Below are 16,331 nucleotides of genomic sequence, written 5' to 3'. Positions count from 1 at the left end.
GTTACAACAAAACACACAAAGACGATTTCCCTGGTAGATAAATGAGAATCCTAAACGAATCAATAAGTATATTAAGAGTAAATGGGTAGCTAGGGAGAGAGTAGGCTCCCCTTAAGGATCAGTGTGGTAATCGATGTGTGGAGCCACGGGAAATGGGGTAGGTCGTAAATGAATACTTTTCGTCTGTATTTACCGTGCAGAACGTCACGGAAGCTAATGCGTTCAAGGGAGGGACCAGCGATATCCTGGAGCATATCAACATTACAAGGGAGGAGGTGTTGGAGGTTTTGAAGCACATTAAGTTGGATAAATCTCCGGGGCCTGACCAGGTGTATCCTAGGAGGCTATGGGAAGAGATTGCTGGGACCTGGCAGAGAGTTTTGTATCATCATTAGCAACGGGTGAGGTACAGGAAGACTGGAGGAGAGCTAATGTTGTGCCTTTATTTAAGAAGGGTAGCAGGAATAAGCCAGGGAACTACAGGCCGGTGAGCATTACATCAGTGGTGAGAAATGTATTGGAAGGGATTCTGAGAGACAGAATTTATATGCATTTGGAAAGGCAAGGTCTGATTAGGGATAGTCAGCATGGCTTTCTGCGTGGGAAAACATATCTTACGAATTTGATTGAGTTTTTTGAGGAGGTGACCAAGAGGATTGACGAGGGCAGGGCGGTGGACGTTGTCTACATGGACTTTAGCAAGGCTTTTGACAAGGTCCTGCATGGTAGGTTGTTCCGGAAGGTTCGAACACATGGGATCCAGGGTGTGGTAGCACATTGGATACAAAATTGGCTTAGTGATAGGAGGCAGAGGGTGGTAGTGGATTGTTGTTCTTCAGATTGGAGGCCTGTGACCAGTGGTGCGCCGCAGGGATCGGTGCTGGGCCTTCTGTTGTCTGTCATACATATTGGTGACTTGGATGAGAATGCAGGGGGCATGATTAGTAAGTTTGCAGATGATACCAAAATTGGTGGTATAGTGGACAGTGAAGAAGGTTATCTAAAGCTACAACAGGATATAGATCAACTGGAAAAGTGAGCAAGGGATTGGCAAATGGTATATTTAACGCAGGCAAGTGCGAAATGATGCATTTTGGAAAGTTGAACCAGGGAAGGAGATAAACAGTGAATGGCAGGGCCCTGGGAGTGTTGTTGAGCAGAGAGACCTTGGGGTGCATGTACATAGTTCTCTGAAAGTAGCAATACAGTTAGACAGGGTGGTGAAGAAGGCGAATGGCATGCTTGCCTTCATCGGCCGAGGCATTGAGTACAAAAGTTGGGACGTCATGTTACAGTTGTACATAACGTTGGTTAGGCTGCACTAGGAGTACTGTGTGCAGTTCTGGTCGCTGCACTACAGGGAAGATGTGATTAAGCTAGAGAGGGTTCAGAAAAGATTCACAAAGCTGTTGCCTGGCTTGGAGCGCTTGATTAATAAAGAGAGATTGGATAGGCTGGGTCTGTTTTCCCTGGACCGAAGGAGACTGAGAGGGGACATGATAGAGGTATATAAAATGATGAGAGGCATAGATAGGTTAACTGGCCAGAGTCTGTTTCCCATGTTAAGGGTGACTAAAACTATAGGGCATTGATTTAAGGTGAGAGGGAGGAGGTTTAAAGGGGATAAAATTTTTCACACAAGGAATAGTGTTTATCTGGAATGAGCTGCCAGAGGAGGTGGTGGAGAGTGTAACAGTAGTAACATTTAAGAGGCATCTGGACAGGTACTTGAATGAGCAAGGCATAGAGGGATGTGGAATTAATACAGGCAGGGGGAATAGTATAGATAGGCATTATGGTGGGTATGGACGCTGTGGGCCGAAGGGCCTGTTTCTATGCTGTGCGACTCTATGACTCGAATTTCAAATCCGTTATTGCCCTCCTTGCACACTTTTCTACCCCATTATCCGGGGTGGGGCTCGGTTTTGGAGCCCCACCACCTGCCGTTTGAGACTCTGAAAGGGAAAGAGACAGGGTGGAGGGATTTTGGATTAAGAAACTGTGCTCACTGACTATGTTTTACACTATTGTCTCTGCTCTGATGTCTGAAATCTGACCGACCGGCTGTACTGCGTATTGTTTTAACGGCTCGCTGTATGAGCCAACATTTAAGGTCCAACCCTAGTTGCTCTTGAACCACTGCAGTCCCTGTGATGAATTTTCCACAATCACGTCAGATACAAAGTCCCAGGGCATTGTCACCAGATGATGACGGTATTATGTTATTTATTCGAACGTGCCAATCAATCTCTCCAATAACCATCCATGTTTGTGTTTAACAGTTACTGATTCCATTGAGTCCCTCAATCAGATTGAATATTACACCAGTTACAGTTTGGGTGACACGGATCCTGGATCAGAATATCCTGAAGGGAACATCTCTAGAATTCGGGGTGGGTACATTTTTACTTGTTACCATCACGTTTTTTAACCCATCACTCTGTCTGATATCTAAAATCAACAATTAAATCAATCAGAACTCACTCGCCCGAAAATGATGCTGCTGAAGACATGGAGATTTGCTGAGTGAGTTTAGTTTAAAAAAATGGAGAAATAATTTGGATTTCTACAAAATCATCCCGATTGTATCCAGTAGTATAATGGAATTAAACTTTCAGTTCATGATGTTTTTCTGACACTGTTGTCTTGGCGGTGCAATGTGAAATTTGCGTGTATGTTGGATGGGTGATTCGATGGGATACACGTGACTTTTAAATGGAGGGCAGCATTTTGTTCCACAGTGACCACAGTCTGGGAGTGAAAATGCCGCTGGATAGCGGTGCAAAGGAAACCTGACGTCCTTACACAGTTAGGTGATATTCCCCGAGTCGACCGAGCTCGTGGGTGGAGGCTCCACTTTAAGATGCTGGGCAGATAACGGAGCAAAGAAAACAGGAAATTCATGGCAATTTTCCAAACTATTCACAATTTAGTGAAAGGCGGGCGAGACTAAAAGTTTCAGAGACTCGCCATCGATAACCAAGGTGAAGTTCAGAGGAAGGTACGTTTTGGTTGTGAAAAGCATTGTGGCACTGGAGGGAAGGGGAGAGATATTGAATCACGGTACTGGCAATCTGGAGGCTGACCGATCTTGGCGATCACAACAGAGGTATTCAGAATGAGCATCCTCTCTGACTTATAAGATAGGTATATAAAATGAAAACAATGAAGGGCTTGAGAAGTGAGAGCAGCAATTTGCAATAGGTGTCATCCACTCCTGTTTTGAGATCTCCCATTGTGGAGGAGCATCAGAGATGGAGAGAACAGCAGTCCCCAAGGGTTGGTCTGCTGCACCCAGAGAGGGACAGGAATCGTGAGGCTGGAACAGAGTGTGGATTAGCAGGGCAGCACAGTAGCACGCAAGCAGCTTCTTGAGTGCAGATGATGCTACCCACGAGTGGGTTTACCATCACAGGCTCTGCTTCCTGCAAATGTCAGAGCAGCAGTGTCACTGAAGATTATGCCTTACCAGGGAGGTGGTCACTGAGCTGGAGGAGGATCTGATGGAGGAGGATCTGAACCAATGAGTGGGGGCACCCCTCCTCCAATTTCATTTTCATATTGTGTGACATTTAAGGCTGTCAGCTTAATGTTAGGCACTGCACTCACCTTGCCATACTACATCAGGGCATTGATCCTGTTCCTGCACTGAAGCCTCTTACATGGGAGTACCTCACGTCTGCTCAACTCCTCCTCAATCTCCTGCCAGGCCCTGCCTGCCAGCCTAGCCGGCCTCCTCCACCCGTTCCGATGGGAAAAGCGCTTCCCTCCTGCCATTGCCGCTTGGAGGAACACGTACAGGGAGACATGAGAAAACATGGGCTCCACCCTTGCTCTGACTGCTGCCATCTTACAAACAGACCAGTTGTCAGTCCTCCCACCCAATGTCCCACAGTGCTCCTGTCTTTCAATCGATTGCTGGCTGCCGTTTAAAATATATGACGGGCCTATGATGACTCAACTGCCGCGGCACGACATGGTCCTACCATTCTTCAGCCTCAAATCTCATTCCAGCTGAAGATCACAGTCAAACCTGGCAAGCCTGAGTAGATTGGCGTCTAACAATATCATTCTAAATATTCAGTGTTACCATGTGATTTTTGTGAAAATCATTATTTCCTCTCAGGTCTGGTCCCCGGTGATTATGATGATGTTCAGACTGGAGCCATTGACACTCAGGATGGTCACTTGTTGCTGGACAGTGTTCCTGATGATCTCTTCACACTGACAAGTGCCGGCGGTGATCTCTCCACTCTCAGTGAGTTAAACTCCCACAGTCACCATCTCTCTGTTTCTACTTTGAATTTCATTCCAATCGGCGATCTCACAGACTGCTGATTGATTTAAATTCATGTTGTGATTAAAGCAAATTAGTCTCCTCAATGGGGCGGCACAATGGTGCAGTGGTTAGCACCGCAGCCACAGCTCCAACAACCCGGGTTCAATTCTGGGTACTGTCTGTGTGGCGTTTGCAAGTTTTCCTTGTGTCTGCGTGGGTTTTCTCCGGGTGCTCCGGTTTCCTCCCACAGCCAAAAGACTTGCAGGCTGGTCGGTAAATTGGCCATTATAAATTGCTCCTAGTATGGGTAGGTGGTAGGGAAATATAGGGACAAGTGGGGATGTGGTAGAAATATGGGATTAGTGTAGGATTAGTCGAAAATGGGTGGTTGATGGTGGGCCAAAGGGCTTGTTTCAGTGCTGTATCTCTGAACAAAAGTAAATGCTGGACTTATTTTAGAAAATACATCCTGACGTTATCTCTGTTATGAACACATTCACTGGAAATCCTTCAGGTGCTCAATCTAAACACCCTGATTCGGGCTCAGCAGATCCACTTCATCTGCTATCACCCAGCGGGAAAATAACAACACTGTGAATGGAGCTGGAAACCATTCAAATTCCAGTCCCCATCACCTCATTGACACTTATACAGATGACCCGCACTGAACTCACTTTTAGTTCAATAATTAATCCATCATCTTTCTCTCCATAGTATACAACTCCCAGACCCGCACTGAAACAGCTTTGCTGGTTCCCTCCAATCCTGAAAACAATGTGGATGTTCACTGTGACACGTTCACAGCAGCAGACATTCCACCAATGACGGGCAGTGACTGTGCGGTTCAACATCTTACATCTGCATAAACCCGGTAAGACCAATGCTGTATTATTTGTTCCATTTATTTGTGCTGACAGTGTACAGTCCCGGCTGGTTCTTATATTAATATGATAATGAATGGCGTCTTCAGCAGTCAGTGATTCTAAAGTATCGCAGAGAACATTCTGTGTACTTACTATTGAAATAGGAGGATTATTGAAACATCAATATTCTGAGTAGAGAACATCGACTGTATTTGATGTGTTTATTTGATGGTTGGCATTGCTGTAACCCTCTCAAGTCGTTTCTGTTATCCTTTCAGCTGAAAAGTCAGCCTCAAATCCAGCAAATGATGTCTAAAGGTGTATCACAGACCGGTGGAAAATATTCTGTGTTAAATCTGAAACAATGGCATGAACATTTCCAACAGTGTGAACATGCTGAATGTGCTTTACTTCACGATATAAGCATCACTTTGCGTTCATCAGTCACCAGATTACTTGGTGTTGGAATAACAAGATTTGGCTTTTCTCCATATTTTCTCTGAAAGTGTGCGTAATCTGTTTAATTAAAATACCAAACAGAATTGATTTCGGATCATTTCTCTGTCTGTACAAATACTGAGATACATTCCTCCACATGTAATTACCAACACTGACACAGAGATTAAATCCATTGCTTATCAATAAAGAGTTGGTATGAAATTCGTTCTGTAACCGTTTCACATGTTCATATCCTATTAAAGAATGTTTAGAATACGTCTGTCGAAGAATAAATGGTCTGTCTCTTTTATCTGCATTTATTGTATCGGCTTCCTCCACCGCCATCTACTCGATGTGGACAAATTACTGCAGTTTATAATGTAAGTGTTGATGTACAATGGAAATAATGCAAAATTAATAAAAACATTGATTCCATGTTTTAGCTGTAATGTGTGTCTTTGTCAATATTAATTCCAATATTATGATTCAAGTTCTAAATATACACCAATTCCTAGATACAATACAATGTCGTTTTACTGTGCTGCACTATCCCGGAGTATGGCGGTAGAGCAGGAGAATCTGATCAGAAATTAATGTGTTTTTGCAATTTAATTCTAAGTATTTTAGTTCGTCATCAGTGGTGTGCAATTGTTACTCAGTCGGGAGAACGACTACATCGTGCTGACTCTCCAGCTGATGGTGATTTTTGTTTTTGGTCGGCTGACTGAAACACCTGTAACCACCAGCAGAGGGCGAGCATTATTAGACTTGAAATCAGATAATGCTGGAAACACTGAGCAGGTCTGGTATCATCTGTGGAGAGAGAAACAGCACCAGCTTTGCACGTTAATGCGATTTCTTCAGAACCATGTAATGATTGAGATTATTACTTTTAGCAAAGACAGAACCAGGGAAAAGCGGCATCGTGGCGCAGTGGTGAGCACCGCAGCCTCACTGCTCCAGGGACCCGGGTTCGATTCCGGGTACTGCCTGTGTGGAGTTTGCAAGTTCTCCCTGTGTCTGCGTGGGTTTCCTCCGGGTGCTCCGGTTTCCTCCCACAAGCCAAAAGACTTGCAGGTTGATAGGTAAATTGGCCATTATAAATTGTCACTAGTATAGGTAGGTGGTAGGGAAATATAGGGACAGGTGGGGATGTTTGGTAGGTATATGCGATTAGTGTAGGATTAGTATAAATGGGTCGTTGATGTTCGGCACAGACTCGGTGGGCCGAAGGGCCTGTTTCAGTGCTGTATCTCTAATCTAAATCTAATCTAAGGAGGCATGGAGGGAATAAAATAATTAAGGTTTATGTTAATATGGAGGCAGGTATGATTAAATGAATCCTGTCGCCTTTACTCTCTCTGATCCATGTCCCTGTGATCTGCAACACTTCATTCTCTCAACCATGACATTGTCATTAAACCTGCTGACAATGGGATCTCTGTTGTTGTTTTCTGAAAAGAACCTTGGGGAGCCTAAGCTCTAACTCTCTGGCGTATCTTCCCAATTTCCCTGGACCATGATCACACCAGCGAACATCAAGTCATCCTTTCGCATGCTATCACTGCACATGGAGAGTGGACCTGCGTGAGAAGGGCAGCGGCGGCATGAGATAAAAAGCTGTGGCAGAGAATCCCTTCTACATCTCTCCACCTGTCAGAGCTGAGGTGTGTCATCTCAGAAAAACAGGTAGGTGATTGGTGGGTATCTCATCCGTGCCTGTTTTGATTAGCCAAGTGGTTTAAATGATGAGACGTGATTACAGATGATGAGTACAGTTAAGAAATTCACATTTAAAGTATTTAACATCCAAATTAATTAATTAGAATAGAGATAGCTGGGGAGGCGATGTGTTGTAGCTGTATTATGTGGGAGCTGGTGGACACTAGTGCGATCCACGGTGACCACATCTGTAACAAGTGTTGGCTGCTCGAGGACATTCGGCTCAGAGTTGATGAGCTGGAGTCCGAGTTGCGGACAATGTGACACAGCAGGGAGGGTTAGAGTTACCTGGACACTGTACTTCCGGAGACAGTCGCGCCCCTTATATTAATTACATCAACTTTGGACTGCAGTTAGGGACAGGAGGGTGTGACTGCGAGTGAGGCAAGTATGGGGATCTAGAATTTAGCTTTGGAGGAGACATATCCAATAGTTATGAGGCTCCTGCTCCCAGTGTGGACGAAGGCACAGGCTGAAGGGAGGATGAGCGAACTGACCACAGCACCATGGTTCAGAGCGCCATTCAAGTGGGTAAGAAAAGAGAAATGTACAAATAGGGGTTAGGATAGTTAGGGGAATAGGTACTGTTCTCTGCAGCAAAGATAGAGAGTCCCGAAGGCTGTGTTGCCTACCTGGTGCCAAGGTTGAGGAGACCTCTTCTTGGCTTCAGACGAACTTGGAATGGAAGGGGAAGGATCCAGTTATTGTAGCCCATGTAGGTACCAACGACAGAGGAAGGATTCGGAAAGAGGTTCCGCTGAGGGACTATGAGCAGCTCGTGCTAAATTAAAAAGCAGAACCACAAAGTCAATAATCTCCGCAATACTACCTGAGCCACGTGGAAAATAGCGCAGGATAAATAAGATTACAGAGGTAAATGCATGGCTCAAAGATTGGTGTGGAAGAAATGGGTTCCGATTCATGGTGCTCTGGTACCAGTTCTAGGGAAGGAGAGAGTTGTTCCGTTGGGACGGGGTTCATTTGAACAATGCTGGGACCAGTGTCCTGCCCATATGCCCATACGTATAACTAGGGTTGTAGATTCGATTTCAAACTAATTAGTGCGGGGGACGGGGGTGGGGGGTTTCAATTCAAGGGAAGTTTTAAAAACAATCAAAAGGAAATGAGAGATCAGAGATGCAGGGTAGTGAAGAGGTGAACAGTAATCAAAGTGTGACAGGAAGGAGCAGAAAATATAAGCAAAATATTGCAGCAGAAATTAGAACCAAAATGAGTAGTAATGGGAAAAAAGTCTAAGCTTAAGGCTCTTTATCTGAATGGACGCAGCATCTACAACAAGATAGATGATTTGCCAGCACAAATAGAAATAAATGAATGTGATTTGAGAGAAATCACAGAGAGATGGTTGCAGACTGACCAAGACTTGGAATTCAAAATTCAAGGATATCTGACATTCGGGGAAAAAAGGCAAAATTGGAACTTTGTTAATAAAGGAAGGTATCAGTGCGATATCCTGGGCTTGTTGATGCTTATTCACACTGAACCAGCTCGGCATGGTGATCAGTATTCTGGGCTGGTTGACCCATTTCCACACTGTACCAGCTCAGCATGGTGATCAGTATTCTGGGATGGTTGACCAATATTCACACTGTACCAGCTCGGCATAGTGATCAGAATGCTGGGCTGTTTGACCCATATCCACACTGCACTAGCTCGACATGGTGCTCAATATCATGGGATGGCTGACCCATATTCACATTGTACCAGTTCGGCATGTGATCAGTATCCTGGGCTGGTTGACCCATATTCACACTGTACCAGCTCGGCATAGTGATCAGTATCCTGGGCTGGTTGACCCATATTCACACTGTACCAGCTCGGCATAGTGATCAGTATCCTGGGTATGGTTGACCCATATTCACATTGTACCAGCTCTGCATGTGATCAGTATCCTGGGCTGGTTGACCCATGTTAACACTGTACCAGCTCGGCATGGTGATCAGTATCCAATACTGGTTGACCCATGTACACACTGTACTAGCGCAGCATGGTGATCAGTATCCTGGGCTGGTTGACCCATATACACACTGTACCAGCTCAGCATGGTGATCAGTATGCTGGGATGGTTGAGCCATATTCACACTGCACCAGCTTGACATGGTGATCAGTATCCTGGGCTGGGTGACCCATATAAACACTGTACCAGCTCAGCATGGCGTTCAGTATGCTGGGATGGTTCACCAATATTCACACTGTACCAGGTCGACATGGTGATCAGTATCCTGGGCTGGTTGACCCATATGCACACTGTACCAGCTCAGCATGGTGATCAGTATGCTGGGATGGTTGACCAATATTCACACTGTACCACCTCGGCATAGTGATCAATATCCTGGGCTGGTTGACCCATATTCACACTGCACCAGCTCGACATGGTGAACAGTATCCTGGGTTGGTTGACCCATATTCACACTGCCCCAGCTTGACTGGGCGATCAGCATCCTGAGCTCGTTCAAGCATATTCACATTGTACCAGCTCGGCATGGTGATCATCTCCAGTCAGTCCATAAGAATGACCCCGAGCTTCCGGTTGCTGGTCATTTCAGTACACCACCCCTGCCCTCATGCTCACATCTCTGTCCTGGGATTGCTGCAGTGTTCCAGCGAACATCAACACAAGAACATCGTGGAACAACATCTCATTTACCTATTCGGCACACTACAGCCTGACGGCTTGAACACGGAGTTAAATCATTTCAGAGCATGACGCCCCCCTTTGTATTTTTGGTTATATTTTCTTTTGTTTTCTTTTTCCTTTTTTATTTGTTTACTTTATTTTAGGTTTTTCAGTTTGTTTCTACTATGCTTACCTACTGTTTTTTAATGTGAGTGACTGGAGTGCGTTCTGCTCAACAGTCAATTCTCACCCTCTTTGTCCTCACGCTTTGTATGTCAGCACACCATTAGCACATTATTTGCCTTTGTTCCATGACAATATGGTCAATTAGTCTCTGACCCTGTCCTATCAACACCTTCTCCTTTGTTATCTCTTGCCCACCCCGTTTTAGTTGCTTAAAACCTTTTACATTTCTAATATCTGTCAGTTCTGAAAATCGGTCACTGACCTGAAACAATAACGCTGCTTCTCACTGCTGTCAGGCCCACTGAGTATTTCCAGAATTTCTTGTTTTTATTTCAGATTTCCAGCATCTGATGCATTTTGCTTTTATCTTAGTGTTTAATTCACTGCCACTTCTCTTCCAGTAATTACATTGAAGAAGTTCTGCTCTTCTCTCCGACGGGATTTTCGTTTGCCTCTTTTACCTTGTTCACTTTCATTGCTTTCTATTTCCGTCGTGCTGCTTGCTAAAGTGTCTACCAAAACATGTTTTCACATTAACATTTCCTTCCTCAGTGACTGTCTCCAACTCCGACTTATTCCACGTGGATTCCAACTGAATTTGCATCCTTTTTTTTAATCCAGCAGGATTACAGGCATCTCTACGAAATACAACGTTCGTCGGACAGCTGTTCTTGCCGCATCCTGAGATCTACACTGGATTTCTGCATGTGCCCGCCGCATGTACACACTGGACCTCTCTCTCCACCAAGAAGCACCACCTCACGTTATCTCAAAGCTGTTCTATTCCTCAGTTTCATTTCATCCTTCGTCTTATCCTACGCATTAATATTAGTCTTTTTTCTTCCTTTCATGTGCTATGGAACGCAAGTTCCAACAGCTGATGGGAACTAATGCCCCTGCAGATCCTCCTTCCGTTTCTCTTCCCTCTGACCCAACCCCTTCTGATCTGACCCCTTTCCATGTATTCACTATACCCTCTGACCTTCCCCTCTCTGGTGCTGAACTTTTGGTGCTCAGCAAAGGATTCAGTTTAATCACCTTCCACCCCCACATCAATGAATTCCGTGCTTGGCACGACATTAACTTCTTCTTCCATTGCCTTGACGTCCATGCTCACTTCTTTGCACAGGAGTCCTTCCCCGGCCAGAAGACCCATTCACCCGCCTCCAGCATGCACCCTCTACCTGGACCCTTCCCTCTGGCCTCTTAACAGCTCTTTATCTTTTCATTGAAAACTGTCAGCGTGTCATCATAATTTCTCTGCCACCCACACTCACTCTAAACTATCCCTGCTCTGAACATGCCAGTCTCAGTTCTAACCCCGACATTGTCATCAAGCCTGCAGATAAGGGTGGTGCTGTTATTGTCCGGTGTACCGACCTCTACCTTGCAGACGCTCAGTGCCAACACTCAGACACTTCTTCCGATTCCCCCGGGACTGTCACTGACCTCATCTCCTCTGGAGATCTTCCGTCTGCAGCTTCCAACAGAGACATGATTAATATAGAGTATAAAACATGCCAGCAAATTGTTAAACAACATGAACTCACCATTACACAGCTTATAGTCTGGTTAATTCTCAAATGGGAAATACAACTAATATAGAGCATAAATTGTTCCAGTTAATTGTTAGATTAAATACCATCACTAATACACAGGCTATAATATTCTGATTAAGTGTTAAATTATGCATGATATCTAATTTATAGAGTACAACGTCGCAGCTAATTGTTAAATTAGATGTCATCCCTAATACAGAGGGTGAATATCCTAGTTAGTTGAAAAAGGAGGAATGTTAACTAATATAGGACATGAATTGTTCCTGTTAATTGTTAGATAGGTCACCATCCCTAATACACAGGGTAGAATATTCCTGTTAACTGTTAAATTAGGCATCAAAACAAATATAAAGTGTAAAATGTTCCAGCTAATTGTCAAATTTGATATCATCCCTAATTCACAAGTTGTAATATTCTGGTTAATTGTTAAATTACACAGGATAACTAGTGTAGAGTGCTTAAAATTCTAATATATTGTCAAATTTAATGTCATCCCTAAGACACAGGTGATGATATTCGTGTTCATTGTTAAATTAGACATTACAACTAATAGAGTGTGTAAAATGTTCCAGTTAATTGTTAAATTTGATGTCATGTCTAATACACAGTGTAAAATATTCTGATTAATTGTTAACTTCGACAAGCTAACTAATACAGAGTGTAAAACTTTCCAGTTAATTTTTAAATTAGATATCATCTCTAATACACAGGGGATAATCTGGTTAATTGTTACATTAGTTTAGTTTAGTTTCGAGATGCCGACCATCAACCACCCATTTATACTAATCCTACACTAATCCCATATTCCTACCACATCTCCACCTGTCCCTATATTTCCCTACCACCTACCTATACTAGGGGCAATTTATAATGGCCAATTTACCTACCAACCTTCAAGTCTTTTGGCTTGTGGGAGGAAACCGGAGCACCCAGAGAAAACCCACACAGACAGGGGGGAACTTGCAAACTCCACACAGTGGCGCAGTGGTTAGCACTGCAGCCTCACAGCTCCAGCGACCCGGGTTCAATTTTGGGTACTGCCTGTGTGGAGTTTGTAAGTTCTCCCTGTGTCTGCGTGGGTTTCCTCCGGGTGCTCCGGTTTCCTCCCACAGCCAAAAGTCTTGCAGGTTGATAGGTAAAGTGGCCATTATAAATTGCCTCTAGTATCGGTAGGTGGTAGGGGAATATCGGGACAGGTGAGGATGTGGTAGGAATATGGGATTAGTGTATGATTAGTATAAATGGGTGGTTAATGGTCTGCACAGACTCGGTGGGCCGAATGGTCTGTTTCAATGCTGTATCTCTAAATCAAATCAAAATAACCGATAGAGAGTGCAAATGTTCCAATTAATAGCTAAATTAAATTTCATCCATAATACACAGGGGATAATATTCTGGTTAATTATTAAAATGGACATGATAACTAATATAGAGCGTAAAACGTTCCAGGCATTTGTTATATTCGATGCCATCCATAACACACAGGGGATAATATTAAGGTTAATTGTTTGAATGGACATACAAAATAATATAGAGACGAAAACGTTCCGGGCATTGTTCAATCAGATGTCATTCATATTAAGTAGTGGATAATATTTTGGTTAATTGTTAAATTAGACATCATATCTAATACAGAGTGCAAAATGTTCCCATTAGCTGTTGAATTAGATGTCATCCCGAATACAAAGGGTATAAAATTCTGGTTAATTGCGAAATGGGGCATGATGATTAATACGGAGTATAGAACGTCCAGGCATTTGTTACATTAGTTGTCATCGCGAATACACAGGGTGTAATATTCTGGTTAATTGTTAAATTGGGCATGATGATAAATGTAGAGTGTAAAATGTTTCAGTGAATTGTTAAATTAGCTGTCATCCTGAATACACAGGGTATAATATTCTGGTTAATTGTTAAATGGGTCATGGTAATTAATAAGAGTGTATAAAATTCCAATATATTGTCAAGTCAGAAGCCATCCCTAATACAAAAGGAATGATATTTTGGTTAATTGTTAAATGGGTCATGGTAATTAATAAGAGTGTATAAAATTCCAATATATTGTCAAATTAGATGCCATCCCAAATACAAAAGGAATGATCTTCTGGTTAATGGTTAAATTAGACAGTATAACTAATAAAGAGCGTAAATCGTTCCACTTGTTAAATCAGATGTCATCACGAAAACACAGGGTATAATATTCTTGCTAATTGTTAAATTAGACAAACTAACTAATATAGTTTGTAAAATGTTCCAGTTAATTGTTAAATTAGATGTCATCCCTAACACACAAGTTATAATATTCTAGTTAATTGTTAAATTATACATGATAACTAGTATAGCGTGCTTCAAATTCTAATAAATTATCAAGTTAAATGTCATCTCTAATGCACAGGGAATAATATACTGGTTAATTGCTTTTTTAGACATGGTATCTAATACGGAGTGTAAAACGCTCCAGTTGGTTGTTAAATTAGATGTCACCAATAATACACAAGGCATAATATTCCGGTTAGTTGTTAAATTAGGCATGATATCTAATACATAACATGAATTGTTCCAGTTAATTGTGAAATAAGATCTCATCCCGAATGCACAGGGTATAAAATTCTTGGTAATTGTAAAATTAGACTTGATAACTAAAGTAGAGTGTAAAACGTTTCAGTTAATTGCTAACTTAGATGTTATCCCGAATACACAGGGTTTATTGTTCTGGTTAATTGTTAAATTACGCTTGATAACTAATATAGAGCGCTGTAGCACCTGTTTCCTGACAGCCGTCCGAGAAATACTTACATGACTGTTGCGGAGTGGGGCTGCTGTCAATCTGGCAGCAAAGCAGAAAGTACTGCATAAATCCAGCAGGTCAGGCAGCATCTGTGGAGACAGAAGCAGAGTTAACTTGTCCAAGTTCACAGACCTGAAAGTTAACTCTGCTTCTCTCTCTGCAGATGCTGCCTGACCTGCTCAGTTACCCTAACACATTCCGCGTTGCTGTCACATACTTACCCTGCTGCGTCCCAATGTCCTGTGAAGTCGTGATTCTCTTCACCCACTTAAGTGTAACATTCCCTCTTGTAGGCATGCTGCACTTGGGTGAATAATCTTAATTTTGCACATTCGTTTTCTCTGTGGGAGTGATATGTGCCAGCATGTAGCGGCAACGTCACATCCCTTTGCACCTTTGGCACTTCAGGAGAGCCAACGTATGCAATAACATCATTACCATGCCATGACTACTCATGAGCGTCTCCAGGGACTCAGTGACATGGACATTGCATCAGTGTGGCTTGCAGAGCTCATGGTGGTTCCTATGGAGCAGACAGCCTTTGTCTGATATTACACCTCTGTACGTCCCTCGCTCACTGCTAGCCCTGTGTGCAGAGCCTGGGTGTCATCTGCCCTCCAATGTATCTTTCATGTTGTCGGTCCTCAGCGTCCTCATATTCCGAGGAGGAATCTGTTGACGTCTCTCCTCATCATACCAGGCCTGGCCCCGATTGGGTGCATACTTGTGCAGACCAGCAAAGAAAAGAGTTGGCCTTTTCGGCCTGTAGTACAGTGCATTACCCTATCCATACAGCCATTGAAGGCGTTCTTTCAGCATGCCGATCAGCTGCTCAATGGTGGCTCTTGTAGCTCAGTGGCTGGCGTTGTACTTCTCCTCTGCAGCAGTGGTGGAGTCTCTCACTGGTGTTGGGAGCCATGTCTGCAATGGATAGCCCTTATCTCCAAGAAGCCACCCCTCCCTCTGGCCAGTTTAGTGAACAGTGGTGGTGGCCGGGACGAGTGCAAGACCCAGGTGTCATGACAGTTTCCTGAGAGGTGGTCACACATTCACTGCAAGCAACTGTGGTGTTCACATACCAGCTTCACCTGGATTAAGTGGGCTCCTTTAATATTGCGTCTGCAGGTGGTAGCGTGGCAGTGGACCTGATGACCACTTGTGTGCAGTCTATGAACATTACAACGTATGCTTCTCCGGCAATGATGCCAGAACCAATAGCCCTCTGGGTCTGACTGTGAGTCTCCGGCCTGAAGTGAACATCCTCGCTGGCCATCCGGTGCGGGCATTGGTGACCTCCCTGATGCAGCGGTGCACTTCTAACTGCATGACCCAACAAAGGTCTCTGGTGGGCCCCGAAAAGTCTTCAAAGGGATTAGGCTCGCGAACCGCTGTAACGATGAGAAACAAAGGCATGGGATGTCCACAGGAGCCCATGGGCTGCAGGTCATCCTTGAGCAGGGCACAGAGACATGCCACCACCATCTCTATATGCACAATCTCCTCTGACACTGGTGATCTGACATCTGTTGGTATATCATGTGGGAGCTGGTAGATGCATGGCAAACGTAATGGCCAGGTCCCCTTGATGTCTGCTGCTCACGACCAGGGGCCTCTACACGGATCGCACCTGCCTGTTGGTATTGCTTCCAGCACATACGGATCCTCACGTGCAGTGGATCACACAATGGCGGACGAGCCAAATCTGTTGCCATGTGATAAATAAAGTTGCACCCTTCATATATTCGAAGGCTGCTAATAGGGCAAGGATTGGCGTTGGTAGGCACATCAGATGCTTTCCTGGATCAACTATGTGGGGTGCCATGGCATTTCCCAACTTGGCCAACACTTAGAGTGGCAC

At 44.0% G+C, this 16,331-nt stretch overlaps 1 long non-coding RNA gene across 1 annotated transcript; it reads left to right on the top strand.

Moving 5' to 3' along the window:
- The first annotated feature begins 4,139 nt into the window (after positions 1 to 4,139).
- On the top strand, positions 4,140 to 5,984 carry LOC137359804 (uncharacterized). The gene is made up of 3 exons (XR_010971568.1): positions 4,140 to 4,258; positions 4,994 to 5,150; positions 5,421 to 5,984. It is a non-coding gene; the product is annotated as an uncharacterized lncRNA (long non-coding RNA).
- Positions 5,985 to 16,331: the final 10,347 nt, after the last annotated feature.

Source organism: Heterodontus francisci, unplaced genomic scaffold (assembly GCF_036365525.1).
Source record: "Heterodontus francisci isolate sHetFra1 unplaced genomic scaffold, sHetFra1.hap1 HAP1_SCAFFOLD_93, whole genome shotgun sequence".
In the NCBI taxonomy this organism is placed as follows: Eukaryota; Metazoa; Chordata; class Chondrichthyes; order Heterodontiformes; family Heterodontidae; genus Heterodontus; species Heterodontus francisci.
This window is presented reverse-complemented; position numbering and strand designations above follow the sequence as displayed.